The sequence below is a fragment of the Pleurodeles waltl genome, chromosome 3_2 (genome assembly GCF_031143425.1).
Source record: "Pleurodeles waltl isolate 20211129_DDA chromosome 3_2, aPleWal1.hap1.20221129, whole genome shotgun sequence".
NCBI classification, from domain to species: domain Eukaryota; kingdom Metazoa; phylum Chordata; class Amphibia; order Caudata; family Salamandridae; genus Pleurodeles; species Pleurodeles waltl.
Window position 1 is genome coordinate 53,683,176 of NC_090441.1, and position 14,807 is coordinate 53,697,982.

Genomic DNA, 14,807 nt, shown 5'->3' on the forward strand with positions numbered 1-14,807 from the left:
AGGAAAAGGTGGATACAGCTAACACCCTCATGAGCACAGTGAGTCTGTCTTTGTCTCTGATTCTGTGACCATACATGAGTGATGCCCTAAGCCACCCCATTCTGACCAGCCTTTGTACCTGGCATAGTCGAGAATTTGCTTTACAGACACGCTAAACACCTCCTCTACCATCAAAGAGGATATTAACATTTTGGATCCACCCACTGTCACACTAGCCTGACCACCATGTCTGCCATACCGCCAGTGGAGCCATTCATAGTCGAAGGTGCCCCCTCAGCGCAAGCCCCTAAATGGAAGGAGTGGGTAGAGAGAGTGCTTCTCTTCTTTGAAGCCACGAAGGTTGGAAACACCGAAAAACACGCCATGTTACTCCACTTGGGGGGAAAGGATATCTACAAAATATCGAAGAACCTGGTCGAGGATGCCCCGAAAACACATACTACACTCAATGCCGCGCTGAATAGGCACTTCGAACCCATGGCCAACACGGATTACGAAAGGTTCATATTCCGGCAGGCCAGGCAGCATGCGGAGGAATCGCTGGATGCCTTCCATTTGCGGCTCAGAGACCTAGCAAGTACATGCAGGTTCAATGATGAAACGGAGGAGGTGAGTGGACAAATAATACAAGGTTGCGCTTCATTGAACCTCAGGGAACGCATACTGGAAGAGTCTGGAAAATCCTTGCCCGATATTCTGCTGATGGGGAGAACGAAGGAGCTATCGAAGGCTCGTGCATCCCACATGGAGGCAGCCCTGCAGCATCCTATCAAGGAAGAAACAGCCAATGCAGACATGACACCAGCCAACAGACAAAAGACGAAGCTAAATAGACCGCAAGGGAGACGATGTGGATATTGTGGGGGAGTCTCACATAAACCCTTTGAGTGCCCGGCGAGAGGTAAAACGTGCTCCAATTGTGGAAAAATAAACCACTTCGCTAAAGTATGCTGATCAAAGAAAACAAGACCAGGAAGCGCCTCAATCAATGCAGCGTCAGGCAAATCAGAACATGGCAGCGACATGGACAATGACGACACCGTCGTGCATGTGGTCCACGCCATATTTACGGTGAGAAACGCTGACAGTAGGAGGGCGAAACTGCCAAGATGCCAGGTCCATATTGGCACGCACGACTGTCGCAGTGGTAGTTACGGGGGCGTCAATTAACCTCCTGGCGGCAGAAGAGTATCGTCGAATGGTGCCAGCCCCGACCATGACCAAAGCCAAAGTAAAGGTCTATGCCTACGGACAAAGCACCCCCCTTGTCCTGTTAGGGGCATTCCAGACCAACATCACTCATGGCTCACAATCCATCCCGGCCAGCGTTTATGTAACGGAGGAGGGACAAGGAATGCTGCTTGGCTGTAAGGCGGCAGAAGAACTAGGAATAGTTACTTTTGCATTCAGCATTCATCAAGAGTCTGTGGCGGAACTGCTGGCCTGATAAGAGGAAGTATTTGAAGGGATCGAGTGCCTTCGGAGCCGTGAAGTCAAACTACACATCGACAAAACTATTCAGCTGGTAGCTCTCCGCCACCGACAAGTGGCTTTCCACCTTCGGCCACAGGTGGAAAAGGATTTAGATCATCTAGAAAAAGCCGGCATTATTGAGAAGGTATCGGGCCCACACCTTGGGTGTCCCCCCTTGTGGTAGCGCAAAAACCCAAACAGCCGGGGGAGGTCCGCATATGCGTGGACATGCGCCTCCCCAATGCCGCCATCAAAAGAGAGAGGCACCTAACCCCCACCATTGATGACATCCTGGGAGAACTCAGTGAGTCGCAGTGGTTCTCCAAGCTCGATCTTTGATCAGGGTACCACCAGTTGGTACTAGCCAAGGAATCTCGTTACATCCCGACGTTCTCCACTCATGGCGGGCTGAGGAGGTACAAGCGGCTGAGTTTCGGGATATCCAGCGCTGCTAAGGTGTTCCAAAATGTCATCCAGGAGTTGTTGGCGGACCTGCCGGGGACCATCAACGTTAGTGATGACATCCTCATCCATGCTCCCACGATTGCCGAACATCACTCTCGCCTTCAGAGTGTGCTTCAACCCATACAAGACTCAGGACTTACCTTGCACCACCGCAAATGCGAGTTTTTGAAGGACAGAATTCAGTTTTTTAGATACATCTTTTCAGCAAGCGGCGTTGCACCTGATCCGGCCAAGGTGAATGACATTAAAATTGCCCCACCTCCCTAGCGTCACCGAAGTCAGGAGCTTTTTGGGGATGGTCAATTTCTGTGGCTGTTTCATTAAAGATCTGTTGAATCTTACCCAACCTCTTCGGAGATTAACCAAAGCCTCTGAATTTGAATCGTGGGACTGGGGGTCAGATGAACAAGTTGCGTTTGAAGCCATTAAAGAAGCGCTGTCCAGTGAGACCACTCTAAGTTATTTTGATCCGAAAAAGAACACCAAGATCGCTGTCGACGCTGGACCGAAGGGTTTGGGTGCCGTGTTGCTCCAGGAACAGGTTGAAGGGATATGGTCCCCAGTCGCGTATGCCAGCAGATCGCTTACCGAAACAGAGCAACGATACTCACAAATAGAAAAGGAGGCCATAGCGGTGCATTGGGGTTGCAAACATTATCATATATACGTCTATGGCCGCCCATTTGTTGTGACCACGGATCACAAGCCTCTACTGCCTCTATTCAATGGCACCGCTTCAAAGCCACCGCCGAGAATAGAAAAATGGATGCTACAGCTACAAGACTACCGATGTCGGCTTGAGTATCACCCGGGGTCTGAAAATCCCGCGGATTATTTGTCTCGGCATCCAAGGACGGCCTCAGACGTGGAGATGTGTGACGCACAAGAGACGGAAGAGTATGTCCGGTACGTGACTGACCGGTCCCGATCACTACCCATGTCAATGACCGACATCGTCCAAGCCACCAAGGAGGATGATTGTTTGCAAAAGGCGCTGATGGCTGTGCAACACAACAAGTGGCACTCACTTATGAAGCAGTTGCCTCTGTTGAACTCTGACTCACAGCGCATTCTCAAAAGTTTGTTTAATGTGAGAGACAAACTCACAACGGATGATGGAGGGTGTTTGCTACGCGGCAGTAGACTAGTTCTTCCGTCGTCTCTCACCGGTAAAGCTGTGGAACTGGCACACAATGGCCATCAAGGTATGGTCAAGGCTAAAAGTCGGTTACGCTCGAAAGTGTGGTTTCCTATCATGGACGAACAGGTGGAGAAAGTGGTGAGGTCCTGTGTCTGGTGCCACGCCACCGGAGAATCGCCAAGGCCCGTGCCCATCAAGACTGAACCTGCTCCGGAAGGTCCCTGGATGTCGGTGAGCCTTGACTTTGGCAGTCTGCCGGATGGTCGCCACACCATGGTCATAATTGATGACTTTTCTAAGTATCCGGAAGTGGAGATTATCTCTTCCCTCACGGCCGATGTGGTGATTTTGAGTCTAGAGAAAGTCATGGCCACCCATGGCCTGATTTCAGAGATCAAAACGGACAATGGTCCCCTGTTCCAAAGTCGCGAACTGTCAGAATACCTAACCAACATTGGTACTAGGCATCAGAGGATCATCCCTAGATGGCCTCAGGCCAACGGTGAGGTTGAGAGGTTCATGAGGACACTAAACAAGGTGATTCGCATTGCTCATGCTAACGACCAAACGATGGATTATGCAATCTACTTGTTCTTGCGAAATTACCGGCAGACACCTCATTCCACGACTAACCGATCTCCGAGTCATGTTGCATTTGGGAGAGTGTCGACAGATCTGATACCCCATCACCCGTCTTGGATGCCTCCAGCTCTCAGTCCTAATCAAGCTCAAGAACGACAGTTGGTTGCTAACCACTGTGCCAGTGTGCACCGGCGATCAGCTCAATCTGATATCACAGTGGGTGATGCTGTATTGCTAAAGAACACTTCTCCTGGAAGTAAGTTCCGCACAACCTACAGCCCCACTCCTTGGGTGATAATTCGCAGGAAAGGTTCTGCTGTGGTGGCAAGGCGAGGAGGAGAAATCATCACTAGGAATGTATCTCTGTTTAAACGATTCTTCCCGTCGGGTGGGGTACATCCAGGAGAACTTTCAGACCCCCCAGATGACAATCCATTGTTGATTCCCGACACGAATGGTGATGATCATCCAGTTCAAGTGAGAGGTCACCAAAGACCATCCATTTCAGAGCCAGTGGAATCTTCGAATGACTCTTTGGATCCTGGTCCGGTATTTGGTCGGGCTGAAGCCACTAGATACAGTCTACGCAGTAATCCTTGCCTGTCCGTCCGTTTACGTGACCATCTAGTGGATGATTGAATCGTTGTGTTGTTTTGATTGTTTGTTATCTTTTTGGAGGAATGTGGTGTCGTAGGTCTGTGACGCAACAGATCACGTGACACCGGCCGCCATGACGAGGGTGAGTCCAACTCAGACCGAGTTGGTAAACCCCGGATGTTCGGAGGTGCGATTCACCTCCGTCCGGAGGTGTAATGGTTTGCTCTCCGGTGAGAGAGCAATGGTATAAATAAACAGGGGCGTGGTCTAATGGGGCAGTGGCAGCCGCGTGTGTGACGATCGGCGGAGCCCGAACGGACGATCACGATCTGACAGTGCCCCTGACGACCACGCGGGCCCATCAAACCCAGATCCGTTGTCTGTGTCGTTCTATATTCACAGAGCGCATTATTACATGTGCCTGCTATCCAGCAGGACACTACACACTCCACCCCCGTAATGCATAAATTACTTTTGGTAATATCCTTTCTGATAGCTAATATTCACATCGATGTCTCATTATGAACCATCACCATGCTTCAGGCTGAAGCTGCCTATATAGGTCTGGCTCTATCCTGCTGAAGTTGTGTGCCACACCTCACTCATCAACACCAAAAACTTACACAGATGGGCCTTGGCTCGGCCCCCTTCAGCCACTGATTCATTTTGTGTCAGTCCCATCATCCTTAGGTAGAGGAATGTGTTTTTTGCATTTTTGTTCAGGCCAGAGTAGTATCTTAGTCTCAACAATGGCTATTATTGTTTGGGGTATTAGTTCAACTTCTTATAGACTGTTTGCCAGTTTCAGTACAAGAAGAACGAAGTGAAACATCCATGTTCTTCAACAGAGGCACACGTCTACTTCTCAAAGTATTTACAAGCTCTGTTGATGCTGTAACAATGGAGATTTCACACCTAAGTTAGATTTTGCACCAAAATGTATTTTTACTTCTAAAGGTTTCCTATACTCATATTGATGTTGCATCAAAAACGTATCAAAAATGGTTTGTGATGCAACTAATTGTGATGTCTTAGTGATGCACAACTGCTACACCTAGTTTAGCAGCTAAACGTTTTGATGCAAAACTACGTTAGCGCAGTTTTGCATCCAAAAGTATAAATATGCCCCTTGGGGTTTCATATCAGGTATATCACCAGCAGTATCTCTGGCTGTCAATAGACCTGATCTGCAACATAGCGGAGTCAAGTTATTTTTGCAAGTTCATCAATTCTTCTGTTTTTTTTGGCATTTCCTTATGGAGAAAAAATAAGTTACTGGATTTACAGTAAAGAAACTGCCTACCATATATTTTCAACCAGAGGATGCCTTCATAGTATAGATTTACATAGGTTAAAAGGTTGTCTTCTGAACAAGTAAACTCATTGCTGTTTTTCCGTTTTTCTAGTGCAGTTTCATTAAAGTCTAAACTGTAATCATTCTCTTCTTATCACATCCAGGTAAACGTAATCTGTGATGAAGCAAGAAGAAACAAGTATTTTTAAACTATGCACAGACGTGTGGCATACATTCAAGGGCTGAAAAAGGAAGCTAGCACTATTGACACATTGTTTAGGGGCAGAAAATGAAATATTAGAGAAGCTGCCAGAACGTAACAAGAAGAGAGCCAGGGTCTAAATGAATTTGAAATATTCTTACAAAAAACAGATGCACACTACCTTCCAAATGTCAGCACAATTTTGGAAATTATCCAACTTTAGGATAACATTCAAAATGGTAATAAAACTGTTAAGGAATACGTGACTGCCCTCAGAAAACCAGCTGCAAAATTGTAATTTGGGGTGTTGGTTTAAGAGAGAATTAAGGATCAATTAGGTTTACATTGCAAACTGGATAGGATTAGAGAAGAACTTTGGCTCAAAGAGGAGACAGCACAACGAATGTTTTAAACACATATTGAAATGCATTGAGCGATTGAAAGGCGAAGTTGAGAAGAGGACGGAGTTGTATGTTGTGAAGTTCAAACCTAGTGTCAAAACGTGTGTCAAAACAGGTACCCAATTCAAGGGTAATTTCTTTTGTTGTGGATTTTATGGAGATTATGCCAATTGGAAAGATTGTCCAGCAGTGAAAGTGATCTGCAACAAATGCGGATGGAGAGGCAATTTCTCAACATGCTGTAAACCCAGTGAAAAGTTGAAGGAAAGAAACCTGTGAGCATTTGTACTCCAGGTTGGTGAGAAAAGTTGTGAAAGCCTGTCAGATGTTGTTGAAATTGAAGGTTTCCAATAGAAATGATGTTTGACTCTTGCTCAAAGTTATCCCTAATTTCTTTATGGGTGTACCAAAGGGAAGTCAACTTTACGAAAATGGACATCAAACTTGGGAAGTTGTCACGATTCACCCTGGGCTTACCGTCGAGGTTGGAGAGAGGTGGTGAGCGGCCCCGGTTCCTGCAAGTCCTGCTCTGGCCGAGGTAGGGGTGACCCCTTCCGGTAACCACTGTGCTGTTTGACAATAGTAAGCCACTACAGTCCGTGCCCTCCAGAAGGAGTCCCAGAGGAAAAACCCCAAAAGGGTAAAAAACCTCCAACTCCCTGAAACAGAAGGAGGACACAAGGACATTAGGACTTAAGATTCTGGAATTCAGGAATTCTGGAGACGGAAGACAGATCAAGAACAACTGGCGCCACAAGAGGAAACCAGCCGGAGCGTGACTACCACCACAGGAGTATTGCAACGCAATGAGAAGAAAGATAGATTCCCCTTATATACCCCTAGACAGGAAGTGGAAAACAGGAAGTAGTAAAACCACCATCTTGGTTTGGGAAAAAGATCAGAACTAGAATAGAAAACATGCTCCTAAGAAAAGGGAAATAATGCATGCAGGGAAAAGAGGAAGTTGCTGAGAAGGGGAAAAGCATGCATAAAAATGAGCCATGTGCATGCATACGGCTTTTGGCCGTGTAAAAGGTAAGTTGTGGCAAGGAGGGTTCCCCAGGGAATCCCTGATGTGTTTTAATTCATTAAATGTGCTGCGCGCGCTGAGCGCGGCAAGGATCGAGACCCGACTCGGGGTCTTCTATCCTGCTGCGCCTGCCCTGGAACTGGCGGCCGGAGAAATGGGCTGCGGCGTGTACCGCGACCCTGAATCCGAGCCGTGGCTTTCCCCGCGGTCTGCCCGCAGGCTGCTGCGTTCCCTGCATGTTGCGCCGCAGCGGCCCTAGTACGCTGCCGCGGCGCAACAGTAGGTCCCCCCCCGAGGCCCGAGGCTTGTGAGGAATAAGTCTGAAAAAACGACGGACCAAAAGAGGGGCATGAACCGAAAAGGCATCTTCCCAGGAACACTCACTCATAGGGTAGCCTTTCCAATGAACAAGATATTGGAGGCGCCCATGGAAAAACCGAGAGTCACAGGTTTCATGGACCTCGTATTCGGGTACATTATCAATCAGCAGAGGGGGAGGACAGGAGAATTGTCTGTGAAAAGGATCAGGAAGGTAAGGTTTGAGTTGTGAGACATGGAACACAGGATGTATTTTCCAAGTCTGGGGCAGACGAAGACGCACAGACACCGGATTGATCTTCTGGAGAATCAGGGATGGACCATAATAACGAGGTTTACATTTGTTCTGGGTAAGTCGGAGAGGCAAAAATCTAGAGGAAAGCCAAACCTTATTGTGGACCTGATACTGTGGATCCTCACAACGTTTTTTATCAGCCATCCTTTTCATGTGTGACTTAGTGGCTACAAGGTTAGAATGGATAACACGTTGGACACCCCGTAGTTGCCGAGCATAGGAGGAGATGTCAGGAAGATTGGAGGTATCTTTCAGGGGAGTTGGAAAAGCCTTAGGATGGAAACCGTAAGACCCATAGAAAGGGGAGACTTTCGAGACACTGTGTATTGAGTTGTTGTAGGAGAATTCTGAAAGTGGTAAATAGGTAGACCAATTACTCTGCATAGCATTGCAGAAGCTGCGTAAATATTGTTCGAGGCCTTGATTTAGTCGTTCCGTCTGTCCATTAGTTTGAGGATGGAACCCTGATGATAAGGCCACTTCTATTCCCAGGGTCTTACAGAATTGTTTCCAGAACCAAGAGATATATTGAGGACCCCGATCTGAGATAATGACCTGAGGTAGTCCATGAAGCCGGAAGATCTTCTGCGTAAAGATTTGGCTTAGTTCCTTTGCCGTTGGTAGTTTTCTTAACGCCGTGAAATGTGCCATCTTAGTGAAGGAATCAATGGTCACCATTATTACTCGATTTCCAACTGAAGAGGGTAAAGAGCACATAAAATCAGTGGAGATAGTGTGCCATGGACCTGGGGGAACAGGTAATGGGTGAAGTAATCCTACTGGTTTAGTACGGGTGTCTTGGCTTGTGCCCATATGGGACAGAATGACACATAGTCTTCAGTATCCGCCTTGAGAGTGGGCCACCAGAAAGAGCGAAGCAGAAGTTCTTGGGTAGCTTTCATTCCGCGATGACCTGCAATGGGGGAATCGTGGCACATACGTAGGGCTTCTATCTGGACTAACTTAGTGGGTAAGAACAGGGCTTTGTTATGGTAATAGTATCCTTGATCTATATGAAGTTGTGGGCGCAACTTGTTCATCTCTGTAGTTTCCAGACGGGAATATTCAGACTTGACCTGGTCTAGAAATGTCTGTACTAAACCAATGTTCTTGTTACTTTCGAATAGGTTCTGTACAGAAAAATCGCTACACTCAGGGTAACGCTGAGACAAGGCATCGGCCAAGATATTCTGATAAGTGCTGGGTTTAGATGGTGAGTACAATGGAGTGGGGTACAGCTACAATCAGTGAAGAATCCAACACTATATTTTCAGAGGACTTAACAAATTGGGCTGCAACTGCGCACACACAAGGACACACCATGCTGAAAAATACTGCAAAAAACAAAAGCACCATGAACAACATCTGCTTGATATCTGTTTTTCCTGGTAAATTTCTTCCACGAATGGCAAATCCGCATTAAATTTAACACTACGATAATTGTGCCTCCTGCAGCCTAAGGTAATGTTTTAGATGTCCTGGAGGGTAGCCAGAATACTTTCTTCTTCATTGAATAGAGCAAATTGTCGGAGGATGTCAAGCGCTCAGCAAAAAAGCAATAAGGACCTTGTCACCATTGTCATATTCAGACTATCAGCAAGCAGAGGGAAATCCAAGACAGCACCACCACTTTCCACTCCTGTATCAACAAGGCTCCCACAGCATTCTACCTGAAAACAGCCACATTATGTAACCCTGAATCACAGTAGCTGTCACTTGCTCCTCTGTCATCTGCACTGTGACCCCATTTCTCTAACACTGGTCTTCACTCATCCCAGATGCGACTGCCGTTGGCCCACATTCCTATACCCTCTCTAGTTTGTTTTCAAAAATAGATTCCAAGGATCCCATCATCTTATTTTGTCCTTTCTACATGTCTGCATTCACCACATTTTCCTTCTATGCCTCCTTTCTCTTCTTAGCATGTGGCTTATTGGGTGTTGCTCAGCACCACATGTACCTGTCACTATGCAGCCCTGGCCCTGTTCCAGCCTACTCTGCAGCCGCTCCAACATCTGTTTAATCATTCTTCATTGGCTCCACTCCTGCTTCACCAGTCTGTACTCCACAGACACTCTTTTAGGCATTATAAACGTCTTTGGATCCCTACCACACCTGGTGATAGCCAGAGTGCACCCCACAACTCAAACCTCTCACACCGGATTGTGCTTCGTCACCCAGGGTCTCCACAATGCTGTACCCACTATCATGCTCTCAGTGTGTCCTCGATGGAGTTCATTCCTACTCTGTCATCCACTGGACCTCTACTAAAGTTGACATTCTGATGGATACAACTACCTGTGGATTCCTCACCTAATGAATTCTCCCAATGCGCCAGCATTTCGACGGAAATTTTCTTCCCAGCTCTGCATGTCAGCACCCCCCCCCCCCTGCACCGACCGAGCATGGCCGCAACTTAGGAATCATCCTCGACTCCTCCCTATCCATGACCCGCCAGGTAAACTCTGTCACCTCCTCCTGCTGGCACACACTCAACAAACTCGGGAAGATCTTCAGATGGATCCTGGCAGACTGTCACAGGACAGTCACTCATGCCTTAGTCTCGAACAAGCTTGACTATGGCAACGCCCGCTACGCCGGCACCTCAACTAGGAACATCAAAAAACTTCAGCTCATCCAGAATGCTGCTGGCAGGCTCATTCTGGACCTCCCTTACAGAGAACACATCTCCCAACACCTGAGGACACTCCACTGGCTACCGGTCGAGAAGTGAATCACCTTCAGGCTTCTTACCCACACGTACACGGCCATACACAACGCAGGACCAGCCTACCTGAACCACTGCATCTCCTTCCGCACCCCGACAGATCCCTCCGTCCCTTGCAACCGCAAAACCACCGCCAGAGGACGATCTTTTACCTACACTGCAGCAAAGAGCTGGAACAACCTCCCCCTGCACCTCAGACAAAGACCGTCGCTCATCATCTTCAGGAAGAACCTGTAGGAGGCTGGCCTGGTTTGTAGTGGTACCAAGGGGTACTTACACTCTGCACCAGGTCCAGTTATCCCTTATTAGTGTAGAAGAGGTGTCTAGCAGCTTAGGCTGATAGAAAAGGTAGCTTAGCAGAGCAGCTTAGGCTGAACTAGGAGACGTGTAAAGCTCCTACTATACCACCGGTGTCATATGCACAATATCATAAGAAAACACAATACACAGATATACTAAAAATAAAGGTACTTTATTTTTATGACAATATGCCAAAAGTATCTCAGTGAGTACCCTCAGTATGAGGATAGCAAATATACACAAGATATATGTACACAATACCAAAAATATGCAGTAATAGCAATAGAAAGCAATGTACAGTCACAATAGGTTGCAATGAGAGCACAGAGGTATAGGGGCAACACAAACCATATACTCTAAAGTGGAATGCGAACCACGAATGGACCCCAAACCTATGTGACCTTGTAGAGGGTCGCTGGGACTGTAAGAAAACAGTGAGGGTTAGAAAAATAGCCCACCCCAAGACCCTGAAAAGTAGGTGTAAAGTACACCTAAGTTCCCCAGAGAGCACAGAAGTCGTGATAGGGGAATTCTGCAAGGAAGACCAACACCAGCAATGCAACAACGATGGATTTCCGGACGAGAGTACCTGTGGAACAAGGGGACCAAGTCCAAAAGTCACACTCAAGTCGGGAGTGGGCAGATGCCCAGGAAATGCCAGCTGAGGGTGCAAAGAAGCTGCCACCGGATGGTAGAAGCTGTGGATTCTGCAAGAACGAAGAGGACTAGGAACTTCGCCTTTGGAGGATGGATGTCCCACGTCGTGAAGAAGCTTGCAGAGGTGTTCCCACGCAGAAAGACCGCAAACAAGCCTTGCTAGCTGCAGGGGTCGCCGTTTCGGTTTTTGGATGCTGCTGTGGCCCAGGAGGGACCAGGATGTCGCCAATTGTGTGAGGAGACAGAGGGGGCGCCCAGCAAGACAAGGAGCCCACTCAGAAGCAAGCAGCACCCGTAGAAGTGCCGGAACAGGCACTACGAAGAAGAGTGAACCGGAGCTCACCTGAAGTCACAAAAGAAGGTCCCACGACGCCGGAGGACAACTCAGGAGGTCGTGCACTGCAGGTTAGAGTGTCGGGGACCCAGGCTTGGCTGTGCACAAAGGAAATCCTGGAAGAGTGCCACAAAGGAAATCCTGGAAGAGTGCACAGGAGTCGGAGCAGCTGCAAATCACGCGGTACCCAGCAATGCAGTCTAGCGTGGGGAGGCAAGGACGTACCTCCACCAAACTTGGACTGAAGAGTCACTGGACTGTGGGAGTCACTTGGACAGAGTTGCTGAGTTCCAAGGACCACGCTCGTCGTGCTGAGAGGGGACCCAAGAGGACAGGTGATGCAGTCTTTTGGTGCCTGCGGTTGCAGGGGGACGATTCCGTCGACCCACTGGAGATTTCTTCGGAGCTTCTAGTGCAGAGAGGAGGCAGACTACCCCCACAGCATGCACCACCAGGAAAACAGTCGAGAAGGCGGCAGGATCAGCGATACAAGGTTGCAATAGTCGTCTTTGCTACTTTGTTGCGGTTTTGCAGGCGTCCAGAGCAGTCAGCGGTCGATTCCTTGGCAGAAGGTGAAGAGAGAGATGCAGAGGAACTCTGATGAGCTCTTGCCTTCGTTATCTAAAGAATTCCCCAAAGCAGAGACCCTAAATAGCCAGAAAAGGAGGTTTGGCTACTTAGGAAGGAGGATAGGCTAGCAACACAGGTAAGAGCGTATCAGAAGGAGTCTCTGACGTCACCTGCTGGCACTGGCCACTCAGAGCATTCCAGTGTGCCAGCAGCACCTCTGTTTCCAAGATGGCAGAGGTCTGGAGCACACTGGAGGAGCTCTGGGCACCTCCCAGGGGAGGTGCAGGTCAGGGGAGTGGTCACTCCCCTTTCCTTTGTCCAGTTTCACGCCAGAGCAGGGCTGGGGGATCCCTGAACCGGTGTAGACTGGCTTATGCAGAGATGGGCACCATCTGTGCCCATCAAAGCATTTCCAGAGGCTGGGGAAGGCTACTCCTCCCCAGCCCTGACACCTTTTTCCAAAGGGAGAGGGTGTAACACCCTCTCTCTGAGGAAGTCCTTTGATCTGCCTTCCTGGGCCAAGTCTGGCTGGACCCCAGGAGGGCAGAAACCTGTCCAAGGGGTTGGCAGCTGCAGTGAAACCCCGGGAAAGGTAGTTTGGCAGTACCCGGGTCTGTGCTAGAGACTCGGGGGATCATGGAATCGTCTCCCCAATGCCAGAATGGCATTGGGGTGACAATTCCATGATCTTAGACATGTTACATGGCCATGTTCGGAGTTACCATTGTGACGCTGTACATAGTGACCTATGTACAGTGCACGCGTGTAATGGTGTCCCCGCACTCACAAAGTCCGGGGAATTTGCCCTGAACAATGTGGGGGCACCTTGGCTAGTGCCAGGGTGCCCATACGCTAAGTAACTTAGCACCCAACCTTTACCAGGTAAAGGTTAGACATATAGGTGACTTATAAGTTACTTAAGTGCAGTGGTAAATGGCTGTGAAATAACGTGGACGTTATTTCACTCAGGCTGCAGTGGGAGGCCTGTGTAAGAATTGTCAGAGCTCCCTATGGGTGACACAATAAATGCTGCAGCCCATAGGGATCTCCTGGAACCCCAATACCCTGGGTACCTCAGTACCATATACTAGGGAATTATAAGGGTGTTCCAGTATGCCAATGTGAATTGGTAAAATTGGTCACTAGCCTGTTAGTGACAATTTGGAAAGTAAAGAGAGAGCATAACCACTGAGGTTCTGGTTAGCAGAGCCTCAGTGAGGCAGTTAGGCATCACACAGGGACCACATACATATAGGCCACAAACTTATGAGCACTGGGGTCCTGGCTAGCAGGGTCCCAGTGACACATAACAAACATACTGAAAACATAGGGTTTTCACTATGAGCACTGGGCCCTGGCTAGCAGGATCCCAGTGAGACAGTGAAAACACCCTGACATACACTCACAAACAGGCCAAAAGTGGGGGTAACAAGGCTAGAAAGAGGCTACTTTCTCACAGAACCTCAAGACGTGGCTCTTCAGATGAGGCCCCCCAGCGCCTTGAGACCCTCACGGGTAAGTAGCCGCGCTTTACAAATATTGACTGATTGATTGACTGAACCCATACCCAGACCCACTGGAATTATGCAAATGTGGCGATTTTCACATAATTATAGGTTTGCCGTATTTGCCTCGTAATCCATCATCTGCTGCATAATCTGCAGATTTTAACCCTAAAAAAATTGTTTCTAGCTCATATGGTTCAAAAGTTACTTAAAATGACAAAATAATGAAGTATTACTATTAAAAAAATAAGCTGCACTATGCCGCATAATTTTACTTTTCTTGCCGTGTAATTTACCCAACCCTGCTGCATAATTTAACCTTCCCCTGCAGCAGATTTCTAAATAGAGCCTTTGCAATTTATTGTTCGCCTTGGTGCAAATTTCTTCTTGACAGTGTTTTAAAAAAAACAATAAATCAATGTCAGGCTGCTTTTCATGACTCTGCCCCTTGTGACTCCATTTCTTTTTGCTGCCCACTCTAACCCTCCCATATTATGTTGTCCAGTTCCAGGCGTCGTTTTGATGCCCACCTGTTGAAAGAGGAGGGCTTGGAAGAACACGATTTCCCTTTTCAGAAACGTTGGGTTGCTGGCTCTAGTAAGTTTTCGATATTGCGCCTCGCTTATGAGGCGTGTCTATTTTTTCCTAGAGGCTCCACGTTGGAGACAGAGCGCAGATATTCCCGTTTAGTGGGAAATCATGCTAACCTCAGCTCGGAAAAACATCGTTTGCTTTTTGCCCTCTCGGATACGGTCGCCTGCAGTCACCTGATGACGTGTCACTGACGAAAGTGTCCAAAACTTTCTCGAAATTTGAGCCCTCGTGATTGGTGACAAAATCCCCTTTCTGACTCCGCCTCCAAGATAGTTGTAGGCGGTGTCCGGTACCTCCTGCTGGCAAGGCGTGTATTGGTGG